This window comes from Dasypus novemcinctus, chromosome 2, assembly GCF_030445035.2.
Source record: "Dasypus novemcinctus isolate mDasNov1 chromosome 2, mDasNov1.1.hap2, whole genome shotgun sequence".
Lineage (NCBI taxonomy): Eukaryota > Metazoa > Chordata > Mammalia > Cingulata > Dasypodidae > Dasypus > Dasypus novemcinctus.
In genome coordinates this window covers 48,010,988-48,023,189 of record NC_080674.1, presented here as the reverse complement: position 1 = coordinate 48,023,189, position 12,202 = coordinate 48,010,988, and positions in this window count along the sequence as shown.

Genomic DNA, 12,202 nt, shown 5'->3' with positions numbered 1-12,202 from the left:
CATCCCTTTCTTTCTTTTTTTCTTTTTTTTTTTTGGCCTCCTTAACAGTCAGAGTCACACACTAAAAAATTCAAAGATGTTTTCTATCACAATTCTGATACTTCTGCACCTTTATATTTTTGATGAATCCTCATAGCCAAAACCATCATGAGTGGACTATATTTTCTACTTTATTTGCTCCTATTCTAGTGCTTTCAAGTGTATGTGCATGTCCAACAGTAACTCCCTTGAAATTCCACTTCATTGCACCCTCCCTAATGGACCATGTGTTGCAAAGTTCTCTACTTGCCTACTATGGTGGACACAACCTATGGTGATCCCCAATGAGTCCCGCTCTCACCTTGAGTGCAGGGAGAACCTGCAACTTGCTTCTAACCAAAAGACTATGGCAAAGAAGAAAAGATTGTCTGTCCTTGAGTGGTTTATATTTATGGTGCAGGAGATGGTATGTCATGTCCATAATTATGTTTTGTTATATATGACTCTGTCTTAGCAGACGTAGAGAAAGATTCTCCTGCTGGCCTTATAGAAGCAAACAGCCATGTTGTGAACTGCTTTTGGAGGCCATATGTCACAGATCAGCTTGCAGCTGACAGCTGGCAAGAAGCACAGGCCCTCAATCGTTCAATCACAAGGAAATGAATCATGGCAACAACCTGAATGAAGTTGGAAGTGGATTCTTCACCTAGTCAAGTGTGCAGATGAAAATGCAAGCTGGCAGACACCTTGATTACTGCTTTGTGAAGTCCTGAGCCCAAAACCCATTTAAACCATGCCCAGATTCCTGACCAATGGAAGCAGTGAGATCTGAAATGTATGCTGCTTCAAGCCATTAAGTTTGTGATGGTTATATAGCAATAGTAAACGAATACACCTCCTTAACATGTGCAGCACAGAATTCATTTCAGAGCCATTCCCATCTCCTCAGCTCTAAATTCCATCTATATACTTTCACACCCTTTGGATGGCCTTGCTTCCCATTTATTGATAAAGTGTCTATTGTGAATTTCCTCAAATATCTGCCCCTCTCCAAAAATTTTTATTATTATTTGTCTTCATTTTTTGCCTTTTCCTCTTTCCTCCTGTCTTAAAGAACAAAATCTCTCTCCAAATGCCAAGCCTTAAATTTATGCCTTTGTTCTTCTTTCCTCTCTTTTCCTTCAGGGCATTTTTCCACAGAAAATCCCTTCTCTATTTACCAGTCAATCTCTCTTTTGCACTCTTTTTCTCATGACTCAATCTATAAATATTGCCATGCCTAAAAATTCTAACTTCTTTCTGCTACCCTTTCAAGCTATTATCACATCCAACTTTTCCCAAATAAACTGTTTGTAGTATTTTGTCTCCACCCCTAAAATGCTTTTAATCCCATGAAATCTGACTTAAGCCTTCATCATTTTGCTGAAATTCCTCTTTCAAAGGTCATTAAAGTATAGACAAACTGCTTCCCCTAATTTCTTTTTCAGTTTCCATCTTTCTCAAACTCTCAATAGCATGAAGAACTGTGGACTAACAATTCCTTTTAAATAATAATCATACTGGTTCTATCAATGAGATTAGTCTTCATGTCTTCTCTGCTTATCTGGCTCCTACTATCCACAAAACCTAGGTTTTTGCATATGCATATGTATAGCTTTCCCTCTGTGACCCCAAAAATAAAAAATAGAAGGCAAGTGAACAGTGGCTCCCAACATAACCAAAATAAAGTCCAAATGTTTAGCTTGCTTTCCAAAGCTCTCCATTTGTTGTACCCATCTTACCTTTCCAGCGTTATTGAAATCTAGTTTGTTTTCATTCCTACTTCCAACCAAATTGAACTCTATTCCAAGTCCTAAATATCCCCTGAATGTTTATTCTCAGTCTAGCCTTCCACTTCATTCCATATGCCTTATGAACACTTTAAAACAGTTAAAACTCTCTTTCCTCCAGTGTAAATGTCTTTAAGTAATATATTTCTTTCAATAATAATATAATAATGGTATTATCACCACTCTCAATATTTCTATTACTGTCCTAAGCACTACGTATTTATGTTTTATCTCTAAAACAACCCCATAAGTGTAGTAGTAATTCAAAAGCCCAGCTCAAATTCTACTTTCCCCATGGATTCTTTCACAGGAATATACATGTACTGTGGAAGACATTTTTTTCCATTCTGAATCTTCTGATTCTCAAAGTATTTTAAAGCATTAGATGTCTTTTATGGCACTAGATACTTTGTTTCTTATATTATAGTTACATCACTAATTTTATTTTGTCTATTAGGTAGTAAGTTTTTGAGGGCAGATGTCTTTGCTGCGCACGTTCCTACTCATTCTTCTTGTTAAAGCTCTGAAATCATCCATTATAAGAAGGCTGCTTTTATGCTCTGAAACTCTATATTAGGTATCACTCATCTGTGCTCCCACATTTTTGTATCTCTTAATTATCTTTTTAAAAAGTCTCTGTCCTCACTAGACACTGATCTACTGAAGAAAGCACAAAGTCTTATTTTCTTCATACCTATAGTATTTATCACAATATATTCCACAGAGTAATGTTTGTGCACTGAATAAATAATTCTTGTAATCATGGACATCTGTTCTTCTGAGTCACAGGAGATTGCAACCTATAAACTGAAAGAAGATAATAACTGTTAGAGCAAACATATTATATTATTGAGGAAGAAACAGACAACACAATATAGTGCAAGATAATGAATAATGAACGTAAGTCAATGAATTTGGTTCCTGGGGCTGTTGTAACAAGGTAGCACAAATTGATAGATTAAAACAACAGAAATTCATTCTCTTACAGTTCTAAAGACATGCATTCCAAAATGAACATGATAGCATGGTTGGTTCCTTTTGGAGGATCTGAGAGGGAATCTATTCCATGCTTCTCTCTTAGTGTCTTGGTGATTGCTAGCAATCCTTGGCATCCCTTGGCATATAGACTCATCCTCCAATCTCTGCCTCCATTTTCACATCAACTTCTTCTCTTTGTGTCTGTGCCATTTCTTCTTCTTCTTCTCTCATCCTTCTCCTTCTCCTTCTCCTTCTCCTTCTCCTTCTCCTTCTCCTTCTCCTTCTCCTTCTCCTTCTCCTTCTCCTTCTTCTAACAACACTAGTTGTAAGAGTTAGGGTCTACCTTAAATGTTGGATGATCACATCTTAAGATCCTAAACTTTATTACATCTGTAAAGACCATATTTACAAATAAGGTCATATTCTGTGGTTCTGAGAAGAAATGAATTTTAGGGCAGCACTATTCATCCCACTACAGTCAATATGAACATGCTAAATATAATGGGAACCCAATTTCCCCATATGCAGAAATTAATTTGAGATGGATCATAGACTCAAACATAAAGCTAAAACTGACAGGTTTTTAGAAAAATCTCTTTGCAACTTGGGGTCATCTACAAATTTGGTAGACAGGTCACAGAAAGCAATAACCATTAGGGAAAAAAAATCAATAAATTAGTCTTCATCACGTTTTAAAAATCACTGTTTATCAAAAGATTCTGTTAAGAAAATTAATTCGTAAACCACAGATTGGAAAAATATTTCAAAGCATGTATCTGACAAAATATTGTTAATAATGAATGCTTTCAACTCAATAATAAATACACTGACAACTATAAAAACATAAAAGGATGATGTACAAGGCTATGAAAAATGCTTAATATCATTAGGCATCAAGGCAACACCAATGAAAATCAAAATACCACTATGTATTCACTGGAATGCTTAAAATTAGAGTCTAATACCATTAAATCCTGTTATCGGAGCATGAGAATGCTCATATATTGTCAGTGTCATTGTAAAATGGTGCAACCACTTGGGGGAAGATATGGAAGTTTCTTATAAAATAAACATATATCCACCATATGATCCATCAACTCCTTTCCTAGGAACTTACTTAAGAGAAGAGCACATAAGTTCATAAAACATCCTGAACAGGAACATTCATTAAGTTTTATTCATAATGGCCACAAACAGGAAGCAGCTAAATGTCCATCAATAAGAGAATGGATGAACTGTGGTGTATTCTACCAAGCAATATAAGGGAACAAATTACTGATACACCAAATGACATAGATTAAACTAAATAATATTATGCTGATGGGAAACAAAAAGTACACAAAAAAACACATAGTATATGATTTCACTTATGCGAAATTCTAGAGTGGCAAAGCTAAAAGGACAGAAAAATGGTTCCTTCAAGAGGGTGGGAACGAAGATGGATTCAAAAGAGCCATGAGGGAACTTTTTGAGTGATAGAAATGTTCCAAATCTGGAAATAGGATTAGATTACATCAATATATGCATCTGTCAGAAATTCAGAAAATATAACTTATGATAGGCTATTTACTTGCTCATAAATTATACAGCATAAGTGAAAACTAGAAATAAATATCAAAATATAGTTAAGGCTTTAAAAATATTTAGGAGCAAGTATATATTGATGCCTGCAATTTACTTTGAAATGCATATAAAATAAGATAGATTAATAAGTGGAGAGAGGGATGGTTAGATGGCTAGATATATTGTTAAACAAGTATATTAAAATATTAAATGGTAGACTATTTGGTGCTTAATATAAAATTCTTTCGATTTTGTTTTAGGGAGTAAATGAACATGGACCATTATAGTACTTCAGGGAGGGAGACTCCTTTTTATTACACATCCTTAAAAATTGTTTGATATTTTTGCCATAGGCAAAATTTTTTCAAAATTTTAAAAAATAAAGATGAAGCATTGTCATCATCACGTAAGTAATATGAAATTGAATTAACAATACTAAAAATATATTTAAAAACTCATGGCTAACTAGTAAAGTTTCAAATTATTCATTTAGAGCAAATGAAATGCAATTGTCCTAAACTCTGCTTAGGTTGGTTCAATATTTGTGATTGGAATACACAGGAGAAGAGGTGAAAAGTATGGGAAACAGGACAGTGAAAGGTTCTCAGCTTTTTTTTCCCTTTAACTATTTTAGTCAGTTACTAAACTTCTTGCTCATTACTACACTCATTACTACTTGAGTTTTCCTAAAGTTTCACATAAAACTAGAGAGCATACACATACCTCAAGCAAAAAGCCAGTATTTTATTTCTTAAAATTCCTCCTTTTTCCATCTGTCTCCACTCCTGCCATTTCCTTACCCCTTCTCTGTAGCCTATTCAATTTCATCCACTTATCCCTAGTTTTTGAAACATTTTCTTTGTGTGAAGACTAAATCTCTATTTCCTCCTTTTTGATCTCCATTTATTCTTGATTACAAACCTAACTGAATTATGGTCAGTCTTGGATCCTACCTCCACCCACTCACCTTTAGGAGACCAGTCATCGCTTCAGTTTTCAAAACACAGTAGTTGCAATGGCCCACTTCTCATGATTGTTTTAACATGGAATAAAAAGAAAAAACCAAGCTATAATACCTATGTTCCCAAAAGAAACAAATGTTCAGAGAAGAAACTCTGGATCCCTGAAGAATTTCGGTAGTTTGGAGTTTAGTTGAATATAACAATAATGATAACAATAAAGAACAGTTCTAAAGGGAGCTAAAGCTCTTTGTTCTCTCTTCTGTGAAAGGATCAGTACTTGGTGACCCCAAGTACTTAACATTAACCAGGTAATGCTAAACTTTATTTATTTCCTTTCTGATATAAAGGTCATTTTCAAATGGATATAACAGTACTGTATTTAACATGTTTGAGTCAAGAAACAGACAAAGCTAGATAAATGGAAGGAAACTAACTCTTCTCACCTTCCTTAGCCAAGGGCCCATCTTGCTATCCCTTTTCATATGTCCCTTTAGAGAAGTTCTAAAAACAATAAAAGTGCCTAATCTGAAACAATATGCGCTCCTTTCTGATTTAAGCTATTATATGAAAACATGGAATCGTAAAATGTTAAAGCTAAACACAGCTGCAGAGACCATCTGTTCCAGCATTTCCTAAATAGCATTGTGCAAATCTCTGGTTCTATAGGATTTTATTTGGTGGGGTTCCATGATTAAGTATGATGGGAAATGCTGGGTTCAATCAAGTTCAAGACTAGAATAAACTAGGGTGGATTTTGATGATCTCTTTGGGAGAATAACTCATTTATTTCTGCTACGATTGTATTTGCAAAGAAGCAAAATGATAGCTTGATTATGGTGCTAAAATGTGGCAGCAAGTCTTCTGATTCCAGGTCTAGAGCTATTTACACTATATCTTAACACATACCATTAATTTGATAATGTGGCATTAAAATAATAAGCATATCAGATGCAGATTTCCACAAAGGTTTGAGGAATATATCCTGGTAACATATCTGACATTTCCCTTTTCATTTCCATGAGAGAACAAATCAGATATTTTATATGTTAGAATATTTGGGGGTTTATCCACCAAAACATGGACATTGTCAGGAAAAAAATTAACACAGAGATTATCGATTTCCCCTATTCCCTCTTCTCTCCTCCAAGAAAAAAATAAACCAAACCAAACAAAAAGTAAAGCAGCTCAAAAAGTCCTTACAGAGAAGCGGATGTGGCTCAACTGACAGAGTATTCACCTACCATATAGGAGGTCCAGGGTTCAAACCCAAGGCCTCCTGGCCCATATGGTAAACTGACCCATGTGCAGTGCTGCCATACGCAAGAAGTGCCATGTCATACAGGGGTGTCCCCCGTATAGGGGAGCCCCATGCACAAGGAGTGCGCCCCGCAAGGAGAGCCACCTCATGTGAAAAAAGCACAGCCCACCCAGGAGTAGTGATACACACATGGACAGCTGATGCACCCTGATGATGCAACAAAAAGTGACACAGATTCCCAGTGCCACTGAGAATGCAAGTGGACACAGAAGAACACACAGCAAATGGACACAAGAGAGCAAACAACGGGGATGGGGGGTGTGGGGGAGTCAGGGATGGGGAGAGAAATAAATAAAATAAATCTTTAAAAAATAATATTAAAAAAACCTCCCTACAAGTAACAGACTCTTCTTTATTAAAAAATAAAGATGTTAGAGTTTAGCCTTCAGAATACAGCATTAACTAACAAGCAACAGTCAGACCAGTATCTCCTACTCCACATCATATGCAAAATAATGTGGTTATTTTCTTAATAAGTGGTGGACCAAAGATCACACTTCGACAATGTCTCCAATGAAGATCTGAACAATTAAATATAATAATAGTCATCAGTATCAAGCTGGTAAAGGGTATATTCCTAAAGAACCCAAGGAGCTAAAAACTAAACCAGGAAGTGTTGAAGAAGGAGGTGCCATTCAGGAGAGCACTTGCTTTAAAAGATTCTCTAGCCTATATCCTCCAATTTAAGCTAAATAACATTTCTCAAACTATTTTATTTCAGTAACAGTTAATCTGGGCTGTCATTTTTGACTCTGGCAAATAAATGATAGAGAAAAAGATTATTCTTCCAAGGAGATCACTAAAACTAACTCTAGTGTGAAATTAGTCCCCTTTTTAATCTGCAAAAAGCTGCCTCTCAATACTTCTCCATGCCTCAGGCACCAGAGATAAAAGTCCAGGCCCTTTCCCAAGTTGGTGCCCTCCAGTTAGGGACACATAGAATTCAGATTCATTTTGACCTTAATAAATGGAAAAAAAAAAAAAGGATTTGTGCTATTACAAAACTAAGTGAAAAAAATAGTACAGGAAATGCAGATTTTCTCTGTGATTGTTACTCTCTTTACATATATATATATATATATATATATATATATATATATATATATATAAACTTCAAGGCCATATTGACTATGATATAGTCCTCCAGGTAACCACCTAAACTTGGTTTTTGCTTAATTAACCAGGCTAATTACAGCTTCTGTTCTGATCTTTGCATGACAAGGCAGAGTGTGGTTTCAATCAATTTGCTAGTTGATTCTTCCACGGGCCTAAATCATACGTGGTAATGTAATTAAACCAGTTTGGCTAAATTACATACTGTTTATCGGTAAGGGCTTTTTGGGGTCACTAACCTAGGCACAATCTGGTATTAAAATAAAATAGATAAAAAGAAATGTTTTAGAAGTTTCCGAGAAACTCACATACATTACTTAAAGTTTTTACTAATAAGAAACTATTAGATGAAAAAAAGAGAGCGACATGAAAGCATAACATTGTGCCCATCCCAAATGTCATTAGCTACAATCTTTAATCAGGCACTCACTCCAGTTACTGGGCGGTATTGCCAACCTCCCAGAGGGAAGTCAGCCACAGACCAAGAATGAGAAACCCAATTTGAAAAAAAAAAAAAAAAAAAAAAAGAACCTGAATGATAACTGAGCCCAGATGGGGACAGGAAGGTTAACTGCAGAACTGGTCTTATTTAAAGGCCACCAGAACTTCAGCCACAGAGAAACTTGCCCAAACACAGAAAATTGTGTTTTCCCCTATAGTAAAAAGGAAAATGAACATACTCAGTTGGCAGAGTCTTTTCCCAAGGTTTAGTGTAGAACATAGGACCATGAGCAGGACTTACGGGCTAATCAACTGCAGTGAGGTATGTAGGAAAGAGGCAGCTGTTTCTTATTATTTGGGTATATTTTTCTTACGGGTAAAAATGTGGGCAGAATGCCATAGTGCACTGCTGTGCAGACCTCCCAAAATGGCAAAGGCAGAGCATGGGTTTTCTCTGCTACTGAAGCAGGTTAGTACAGGGAAAGAGGGAAGACTGAGTCACGGCAGGGACCCCGCAGAGACCATGGCCATGAGACCCTGCTGAGAAACTAAGAACAAAGCTGGCAAGAGCCCCTGGGCTCAAGAGGAAGCTCCAGATAACACCAAACAGGCTTCCCCATTGGTCCTGGTTAAATCCAAATAAAAGGCCTCCTCACTGGTCCCCTGAGAGCTAACGGGTGGGAATCATGAGGCAACCAATCAGAACAGCAAACGGCGGGGCCCCTCCCTGACATTAGGCAAAGGGAAGAGGAAAGTCTTTAAAAAGGGGCCTTACACATATGTCTCACGCTGTAGCACACCTGCACCAATGTCTGGGGAATGTACGTTTTTCTTTTCTCTCATCTCTCAATAAACTCTTTACTCCCTTGCCTACCCTATGGTGTGTTCTTAAATTCCTTTATGGGACATAGCTAAAGAACCCAGAACCCAGAACCCAGAGTGTTCCACTAACCCCACCACCGGGGATGTGGTCAACAGCGGATGTCTAGTCCAAGCAACTCCAACAGAAAGGCCTACAGTTCTGTAAAAGAAGAAATGGATTGAGAGACAACTTTTAAAACATGTATTTAAAAATGTGATTGCAATTAATACTAAGGGGACTTGGACATAAGTACAGGCAAACATTAAACATCATTCAGTCTTTAGAAACCTCTATTAGTTACTTGTGTTTTAAGTGGTGTTGAGTTGCAGCTAAAAGCAATGACACTAAACCATAACTTGGCTGTATCCTCAGATTATCTAGAACAATGCCTGGCACATTGTTGGCATTTGATACTTGTTGAATGAATAAACGACTAAAAGACTGAACGAATATTTTTAAGTGTTTAATCTTAACATACACTTTAAGTATTTTTCACTTATGGACAATAAGCAATATCTCCTATAAAGCAACTTGGTAAAATAAATTCTTTCAAAGTTTGGTGAAATGTTTATTGTATTTGATTTAGGCTGATGGATGAAAAAAATTCCCACAACTTTTCTTCACATTATCAAGCACCATTAAAATTTAACAAATTGGGGAGCAGATGTAACTCCGTGGTGAGTGCCTGCTCCCAATGAAACAGGTCCTGGGTTCAATCCCCAGTACCTCTTAAAAAAAAAAAAGCACTGAACAAATTTCTTTAGACAAGAGAAAATGACATCTCTTTGATTTTAGGGAGGAAATAAACCTCCCCCTTTCTTAATTTGAAATTGTAAAGGTCACAATGAATGACCTACTTTTTACCAAACCCCACAAACAATCCTCACTATCTATCTTTTGGATTTCTCTGTATTTGACACTCTCGACTATTTCTGCCTTTAAAAATTTACTTAGTGATTTGATTTATTTTGGATTAATATGTTAATAGGTGGGAGACCGGTTTTTAGTAAAATCAATTCTATATTTGATATCCTTAAAGTAATAAATGTGTACTGTAGAAAACTTGGAATTTGAAAATAAAATGTAAGGTTTTATTGTTTGATTATATAGATAAATTTGAAAACTAAAACGAAAAATTTAAATCCCACCATCAAAGATAAGCAATTTAAAAGCCTGATTTCACACACACATACATGCACACACCCAATTTTTAAAACAGAAATGGGATTAAATTTCAATATTTTTATAAACTTTTCTGACTTTAAAATGTTAGTTATATTACTCTTATTAAAAATGTATGCACACGGGAAGCAGCTGTGGCTCAATCAGTTGGGCTCCTGTCTACCATATGGGAGGCCCTGGGTTCGAGTCCCGGGCCTCCTTGTCAGAGCAGGCTCACCTGCAAGCACCATGGAGTACCACCTGGCCCACAGTACCACAAGAGCCCTGGAGTGCCAACTCAGCAAGGTGACACAACAAAAAGGGAGACAAGCAAAAACACAGAAGAGCACCCAGTGAATGGACACAGAGAGCAGACAACAAGCAAAAAGCTACAAGGGGCGGGGGCAGAAGAATGTATGCACACATATGTACGTCATATTTTAATAACTGTAGAATATCTCATTGTATAAATGTATCAAATTAACATAGCATTGTTATGTCCTTAGATTGCTTCCATATTTTTAGTTTAATAGACTCCTTAATTGACTTCATCAACTATAATTTTGTGCAATTAATTCATTTTATCCTCAAGAATAACTCTTGGAAATGGAATTGTTGGTAAGCCCCATCTGTGAAAACCAAGAATACTGATGATGTTCAATATTTATTGTTCTTTTGTGTATTTATTAATTTATGTTTTTATTTATTTACTGCACTGCTTTTTGGCTGCTGTTTTTGTAGAAACACCAGAAAAGTAATGATGTGGGCAGACTTGCTTGCCTCTTTCCTGACATCAGAAGAAATACTTCCTGAACATGCTATTTGGAACCTGCTTTTCAAACTTAAGAGCAGATAGTCAATATATTGAGCATATAACCAGGGAATTTAAAATAGAAATTGCATATAAGTGGCCTCTTTAATGAATTTAGAATACCATTTGGATTTACTTGTTGCCAGAGTACCTTTTTTTCTATTATTGTGCTAATAATTAAAAGAAGTTTTCACATTTAAAACTAAATTAAATTTCTCTCTCTTTGAAGATGGAAATATCAGGCAATATTCAGACTATTCAGTGTGAATTTTTGGGAACAAAATTGGTTGGATCTGAATGGCCACTTACCTCTTCATTTAGGACATGTACATTCAAGATGACCATGTTCTCTCACATATTGCATGTATATATGCTTACACCCAAATTATATCATTCTTACGTATTTCCTGCCTGACCCATTTAAGCATTGCTTTTATGGGTCCCATTCCAAAACAGGAATTTTAAAGATTGTTTAGTGTAGGGAGCCACCCACTGTGAGACCTATCTACAACCTCCCACAACATAGCGGATCTCACAACATGGCGGAGTTCACAAATCTGCCCTGTCATTTCCTTATTCTTCTCCTCCCTGCTTCATTGTTCTCCCCCTCCCGCCACTACTCAGGTGACCACAGCAATACGCATGCGCAAGGCGCAAAACTCCGCAGACCCGGTGTGAACTGTCGGCCAATCCCCTCCTTGGACGTCTGCCACACACAAGACCAGCCTATCACCTATAGACACATTCCCTTCCCTCTCTATATATCCCTGTGTTTTACCCCCAATAAACGAGACTTGATCAGAATCCTGTCTTGTCTCCATTCTTCTCTCGACTCCTGCCCCACCCTGCTTCTTCCCACAGGTCCCTGGACTAGCCCTAGCAGGTTTCAGGCAGTTTAGACTCTATTATGTCAATATACCATAATGTATTTGACCAATTATCTGCTTTTGAACATTTAGATTTCTTGTAAACATATTCAAACATTTAGATTCATGTAAACATATTCTTATGTATAACTGTGGGAGAAAAATCTTAGTTGTAGAATTACTGGTATATATAATTTAGGTAAGCATTGCCAAATATCCTTGTAGAAATGCTATTGGTTTTACACTACCAGAAGCAGAGCCTGTGTTGCACTGTCTTCCAAAAACTAAGTATTACCATTTAAAAAAAAAACAAAAACAT